Here is a 7,978-nt window from a genome sequence, read left to right as displayed (position 1 = left end):
GTTTCTTATACTTTCGGTTAGAATTGTAACCCTGTTATCCTTTGCTACGACTTCTTTTGAGAAAAAAGGCTTGTAACGAATCCTATAGATTTCACCCTTCATCCTTTAAGTTCACACTATGAACTATAGTCTACAGGAAGCTATAGTCCAGTCCTGTAAGCAAGAATGAAGGGTGTTCCCGTTTTCTAGCGAGGGTAAGGACCTAAGAAATCAATGTTTAGCATTTGAAATGGCCTCTCTGCCGTAAAGGCTTTTCCCATTGGTAGTCTAAGAGAACTGTTCGGTGCTTTACATGATTTACAAACATCACAACGTGTAATGTATGCTTTCACCTGTGTTGCCATGCCAAGCCAAAAGAAACGAGTACGTAATCGGTACAAGGTTTTCGATATACCGCCATGCGATGCTCTCGGCGGCCGATGAGCCAATCCTATCAAACGATCGGTCAAGGCTTCCGGAACCCAGAGCTTCCAAATAAGGTCATCCTCCAACGGATTACCTGTGCAATGTTGGACCTTCTTATAAACGAAATTGTTCGATACTTGAAGATCCGGTAGCTGGTTCTTTTGATTTCTGACTGTGTCAATGATCTTTAAGTATTCCTTACATTGAAAACTGGGATCTTCAAGATCAACATATGTGCAGCGCGTCAAAGTCTTCGTTCACAACCGAAACATCGTAGTCCAGTGCTTCTATTTCAAATGCCCTCGATAGAGCATCAGGGACTATGTTCTGTGTACTCATTGAATATAAAGAAATTTTTGAGCCATTCTAAAACACGTTGGTTATCGCTTTTCCCTGCCGTTGAAAGAATTTTTCAGATGTTCCATGGATTGAAAACTTATTTTTCATTATTAGTTCTAAATTTAGAATATTAATGAAGCTTGTATCTGTTAATTCAATATTAGAAACAGTAAAGAAAATTGACACTGTTTAAAAAATAACAAAGGAAAAATTCAATATTAGAAACAGTAAAGAAAATTGAAACTGTTTAAAAAATAATATCTATCCATTAAACAGTAAAGAAATTTAAAAAAAATCCCATACGGGTGGAAATAAGAATCAGGTTTTGAACATTGAGCAAAATTTAATTGCGGTTTATACAAGGTGTTTAAAATGTGCTTAGCTGGTGTGATTCTCTGAGAGAATTTAATTGATTTATTCTCCAAGGAAAGAAAGGCGTTTACATAAAAGAAAACAAATTGTTCGACCAATTTTCCAATTTAAAAATGTTTTTGGAAGAAGAAATACAAAATTTGAATTTTGAAAACGCTACTATTCATGAGAAATGGGTAAAATATCAAAAAACAAAATGTGCAATCTAGAATCATCTAGTGAACTTTTGATTATAACCCAGTTTGTATAAGTTATTCCTGCTCAATATGCTAATGTTAAACGTAGAAAACGGTAAAGCAATTCAATTTTAAAAACAAAATTGTATTTATTTATTAATTTATTTGTAGTAATAAGTGCAATGTAAAACTACAAATAATAGATTTTATGAAAGCATTAACAAAAAAGCCAATAGTCTTCAACATAATTTTGAAAAGAGGATGAGATGCAACCCACCTTGATAACTTCCCATCCCATTTGTCGATTTGTCTTGCTTAGAACTTTAACAAAATGTTCATAACAATATGAAAAAATATAATTTGTATGAGATAAATAATTTTAAGTCAATATTTTTTCTTTGTCTTAATATTTGAGTGGAAAACAATTTCTTATCAGCTTTTTTGTTGTTTTTGTAGATTTTGGTGTTTAGGTAAAAAAGTTGTCACTTGAATTTGTCTAAGGAATTAACTAACAATGACCAACATTATTTTGCATATGATGAAAAAGTTAATTTTAAGGAGTCTTTTAATCGAAAACAAATTTCTACCAATATAAGTTGCATTTCTTGAAAGTTTTTTTTTCTTATGTAAATAAATACAGACTGGATTTATTTTAAAAACTAAGCACTAAATGAAATCATTTTGAAGTCAAATATCGAGAATCGAATGTTTACCAATTTTGCGTACTATCTTTTGATGAACTAAATTTTTATGAAAAAACAATACATTTTAATCAAAATATCTTTCAGTCGACAAATTTGTACTAACCAATTTTTTTTTGTTTTGTAAAAAAATTTACTAGATGTCCAAATGTTATTTTTCGTCGCATGAAATTTTGATTTTTTTTTTTGGTATCACGTCACAATATAATAATAAATAATAAATAAATAAATTGGGTGGCGCAACAGTCCATGAAGAACCAGGGCCTAGTGACTTACAACTCTCAACCATTCCTGTGTGCGAGTAATGTTGTCAGGAATGGAGGGGACCTACAGTTTATATGCCGATTCCGAACGGCTAATTCGAGAAAGCACTTTTTCATGACAAGAGTTACTCTCGGAGAATTTGTCAATTCCTCGCAAGAGGCAGTACCCGTGAAAAGACTTAGGCAGGGATCGAACCCAAGACCTCTGGCATGACAGTCCAACGCACTAACCATCATGCCACGGGTACTACAGTATAATAATACAAAACTTTATTTAAGTCGCTGGCGTTACTGGTTCGTGAGATATTTTGGGTTAACCAAAAAGTTCACTTTTTTAAATTGCTATGGCACAAAACGACCCCGCCAATTGTTTTGAGAGTCCCTTCTCCATCTTTCTACATTATTATCTGTATAACAAAAAGTATTTTAAGTTGATATCTCCACTGGTTCTTACGAAACTGGACGTGCGTACATACGCACAAACAAACATCTCTCTCAAAATCTTTTATTTAGACATCTGGGACTTTGAAACGTCGGGAAATGTCAAAATTTTCAATTCAACAAATCGGCCCGATTACAAAAACTTCCTATGGGATGTTAAAAATTTGTCATGTGCTGAGTTTTATAATTATATTATGCAAATTCCCGGAACATTAAATAAAATAAGGTAACAAATAAAACCAAAATTGAAGTTAAAATTATAAGAAAATAAAACATTATTATATGCTTTATTTAATTTTTTGTATTGCAATGAAAATAAAGTGCTGCTAAAACCTGATTAGTGTAATATTTATGTGCACATATTCATATTTAAGTTATTTTATTACAAAATGAATAAGAAATAAAATATGATCTTCTATTTTTTTGAGATTTTGGTAGGTGTCCTCTTTTGCTTATACCTAGATGTGGTCACCCTAATCATGAGCACTGATGTTGACCTAGTGCTGGCTGATACAATCTGAAAATGGATACTACCATTCATTGCACTGATTGTATTTTAATGCGATGTGCTATATATTTATTACACATAAAAGTGACTGTAAGATGTGGTGCAAGTATGTCAGCCTAACTGCCTTTTGATGGCTTCAACTCCACGTAGATAGGTTGAAGATTAAATTTAACAGAATAATGGGAACAAAAATCATTATTTTATACGATTCAGTCTGAGTAGGTAAGATATACATTTTATTCTTATAGATATAGCTATAAAAAAATGATAATTTTGGTTAACAATAAATATTTGTATGAATCAATATTATAACACATAAAGATGGAGAACGCATTGGCTAATTTCAATTTCAGACGGATCCAGATACGTTTGTGTAAGTGTTTTAAAAGAACAGGTGATATAAAACAACTGGGATGTCAAATGTTAAAAATGGCGGTGGGCAGATTTTTGATGGCTTAGTGAAAACAGATTTGAGTTTGTACATATTATTTAACTTTCTAAGTGAAATAAAAATTGTTCAACAAAATAAGTTTCAAACATAAATATCCATGGGACAGTCTCAAAATTCTAACCCTATGGAAAGTCCATAAATGTTATACGAATTTAAAAAACACTGAAGTGGGAAAAATAATGGGTCGAAATTTCAAAATTTGTTTTAAGAAAACGGATCTAAGGTTAAGCAAACCAATTATTTGAATATTTGAGAAATAAAAAACATAAAGTCAATAATTATTAACAAATAAATAGTTACCCTAGCATGCGTCTAACTCTGATTACTTCCTATTGGCGCTCTTTCAAATAATTTCTTTTTCTGCAATAAGCTACATTTTTATTTAGGAAACTGTTTGCAATAAGAATTTATGAGACGTTAAACCAAATAAGCTTATTATTTTTTGTAGGATTTAATTTGCTTGTAGAAAAAAACTGTCAAATGTTTTTTATTTGACATGTAGGAACTGTAGGACAATTATTGCAATCTTAAAATATTTCGAACTGGAAATATAAATCAAACATGACATAACGATAGTAAAGAAGTCCAAAAAAGTGGGTCCTCCGTCTGTTCTCGCCCTTACACGTCGACTGAGTTCAAATTTGGAAATCAAGGTTTTATAAGCAGATTTGCGTTAGGCGTATTTTTTAGAAAAGAATCTTTGGATACAACAGCAAGTTCGTGGGACCCGATCTTGCATATTTTTGTATGCAACCGAAAGTTAACACCATTTTTTTTTAGATGAAGCCTGAAGTCAATACATTTGTACATAATAAATGTTCTCAAGGTATTCAAGTCAGATTTCAAGAATTTATGCTGTGTTATTGTCCTTTTTTTTGTAAATAATCTGTCAACTCTGTTTCTTCAAATATGACCATATACCAAAAACGTTCTTTATCGTTGCATCATACAATTTTGAAGTTCATATAATTGTTTGTTTGTAAATTGTTCGAGTTGATTAGTTCATACCACTTTAGTATGACGTCAAAATGTCATAAATACTGATACAAGGAAAAACGCACGCCAAATGAAAACGCGCTGATGTTTTCAAAAAGATGCCCATGCAAAATATTTTTGATAATTTTTAATTGATTTTAGAATAATTCAACTGACAACTTATTTACTTTTTCTGTATATTATTTTACTTTTTAAAATATTACAATTATTTGTATTAATTTAACTTTAAAAATACTTCGTTGTTATCATATAACTTTAAAATCATCAAACTTTCTCTTTTTGTTTGAGCTTTTTGCAATTCGATAGAGTCCCCTTCCCGGTCATCGTCAGTATTTTCGTCGTCTTCAAGAATGATGTAGTCTTCTGCTGTATCGTTGGATGCTTTACATATATTATGTAAAATACATGAGGCCATAATATATTTCACAATGATGTAGGCTTCAGTGAATTTATATTGAATAGACTCCTCCACCTGCCTTTCAGCAATCCGAATGCGCGCTCAATTGAAACACGAAATTTGGAATGAATCCTATTAAATACTTTGTGTTTATCACCCAAACGCCCCTTATCCTTGTAAGGAGTTACCAGCCACTGCTTCAGAGGATACGCAGAATCTCCCAATATAGATGCTGCTCTTCATGTATGTAGAATTCACCTTCAATAAATTTCATTTAACTAACTTAATATGTATGTTGAAATAAATTAACTTAATTTAGTAAGACAACCTGAGTTGATTATATCTATTATTTTGTATCTCCTCAATAGGAGCGCGTCATGAATTGAACCTACCAGTATAGCAGTATGTAAACACCAGTCTGTGGTTGCAAACTCCTTGCAGGAGAACCGAATGGAAGCCTTTCCGATTTATATAGCAGTTGTGGGACATAGTTCGTGCTCTAATTGCTATATGGCAACCATCTATGGATCCAATTATTCCTGGAAATATTTAATTTCAAAAATAAATAATATATTAAATAATATTTAACAAATTGTGATTGTTAACTGGTAAACGGGTTTTCCGCAAATAATGCGCAGACGTTCTGGCAGCCTCAGCGGAATTGGGCCATTTTATAAATCTCTTCGTCCTATTTAATTGAATGAGATTATTACAAATCCTCGTGATAATTCAGAATACGTTTGCAATGCAAACGCTGAACCTATCTATAATCGATCTATAATCATACCTATAGTAAAAAGTGTATTGAAAAACCATTAATACAAACCTCATGCATTCGGGATTGCCTAAGTACCATTTTTTCTTCTATATCGGCAGATTCCCTACCCGTTCCATAATTATGCTGTTCCATGGCAAAGAAGTTCTTGGCACAACATATCAAATACAATCGGATTAACTCGAAAATGTTGTTTGAAAGTCTTGTCGGAGAATCTCGGAACCACTTCTTCGGCATAGTTCTCATTTTGTATAATTCGCCTTGAATTAATTTCCACAATATTTTCTTCATCTTCTTCATCATCAAAAAACAAATAAATGCTTTCCTTAAAATAATTTCTTTATCCATTTTTGTTGAACAATAAACTAGTTTTACTTTTCTTGATTAACAAATATTTACGTTTGACGGTCTGACATTTAACATTTCAAATCATTAGTGCTCAAGTTGTTTCATAATTAAATCAGAGAGCTTTGAACGTACTCTTCTCAGAACTCTACTCTACTCTGTTCGCTCAGACTCTGCTCAGTGCTCAGCTCTGAACTTAAAAAGAAAAACGCCAATTTCTTGTAACATAAGTTTGTTTAGGCCAGAAAAGAAATATGCATTGCTGCCCAGTTGAAATGTTCCTATTAATATCTATTAATAATGAACATTGTGCATATGTTGTATAGGTCAATATATTTTAAAACCAACGCCAGTTCTCATATCATTAATTCAACCCTGTCATATAATTTATTCAATTCAAAACATTTATAAATTATTATTTTTGTTTACTTAACAATTTAAGACTCCTATTTATAATCATTTAAACTCCTTTTGAAATGCAAACATCGCATCATTAGTTTTTAATTTTCAATTTATTCCAGAAAGGTATCTAATTTATAAAAATAGATTTTCAAATCAAAACGTCCAAATGCAGATACATCATTATTCTTTTTCAAAATCACTCAATCTTTAAATTCAATTGTATATCTCAACTAAATTACTGCATTATTAACCTATCAGCCTATTACCCAGACATATGCATTACATATTAAAACTAGTTCTTCAACAAATTGGGTTACAAACAAATATTTTTGTTTGTGTAAAGTCTTTCTTTTTAGTTATTATTCGGAGCCTTACAGCGTCCCGTGATGCATTGATTGTTATACATCTAAATTGGGTGGGGCAATAGTCCGTTAAGAACTAGGGCCTAGTGACTTAAAACTCTCAACCATTCCTGTGTGCGAGTACTGTTGAGAGGGATGAATGGGTCTTACAGTTTCAAGCCGAATCCGAAAGCACTTTTTGACAAGCTTTACGAAAATTTGTCAATTCCTCGCAAGAGGCAGTACCCATGAAAAAAAGTTTGGTTGGCATATGCAGGGATCGAACCCAAGATTTTTAGCATGACAGCCCAACGCATTAAGCATCATGCCATGGATACTCCTTGTTATACATCTACTTCCCGTCTTCCCCTTCCCAACGACAGTCACTTTGTGATTCTCTGCCACTTAAGAGTGCATATTACAAAACATACAGAGAGACCGAATAAACTGCATAATGATGATTCGTGACTTCGATTTAATGTCATGTTAACAGCTAAACTCTTAAGGCAGAAGAATCGGCTGATGACCAAATGTTACGATGCATTGCATCAATACCTATAGGTACTATGTGCCAGAGGCCTTAATCCGATCACATTTAAATCTACTTCTGTCCATTTGGCTCTTGGGTATGTATTCTCTCTACTCTTATAATTAGGAAGAAATATGAAGTACGAGTAAACAAGGTCTCGACTAAGGTTTGAAGTTCATCGTTGCACCTGGATCTGTTCTTAGTTCTTAATATAATAGTAATCCGAAGAGAAATCCATCTGATTCGACTTTGAAGATCTTTTACCCATGTCGACATCGATATTATGACCCCAAGAGAATACTGTCATGTTGTGAGCCCATTTTCCTGCCTTTAAGCCTATATTCTGCTATGTTTTTGCTCTAGGACTAGGGTATCTGCACTGTATCCAGAATTCGAAAACAAATTTAAATTTTGCCACCAGCAGCTAGTGCTAGAAAGACTGAAGATGCATTGAGGTATGAGGTTCGTATTAGATGGGGATAAAAAGCCAGGCTATATTAGTTGTGTTTTTTAAGGCCTGGTGGTTTTGTGGTGCAT

At 32.7% G+C, this 7,978-nt stretch overlaps 1 long non-coding RNA gene across 1 annotated transcript; it reads right to left on the bottom strand.

The window, feature by feature from the left end:
• Window positions 1-3,029: 3,029 nt before the first annotated feature.
• Window positions 3,030-6,262, bottom strand: LOC129947646 (uncharacterized). Its single transcript, XR_008781741.1, has 3 exons — window positions 5,656-6,262; window positions 5,442-5,588; window positions 3,030-5,307 (listed from the first exon to the last, which is right to left on the bottom strand). It is a non-coding gene; the product is annotated as an uncharacterized LOC129947646 (long non-coding RNA).
• Between the last annotated feature and the right edge of the window lie 1,716 nt (window positions 6,263-7,978).

This window comes from Eupeodes corollae, chromosome 2, assembly GCF_945859685.1.
Source record: "Eupeodes corollae chromosome 2, idEupCoro1.1, whole genome shotgun sequence".
Classification (NCBI taxonomy): Eukaryota; Metazoa; Arthropoda; class Insecta; order Diptera; family Syrphidae; genus Eupeodes; species Eupeodes corollae.
The sequence above is the reverse complement of the archived record's forward strand: the minus strand, read 5'-3'. Positions and strand labels throughout refer to the sequence as shown.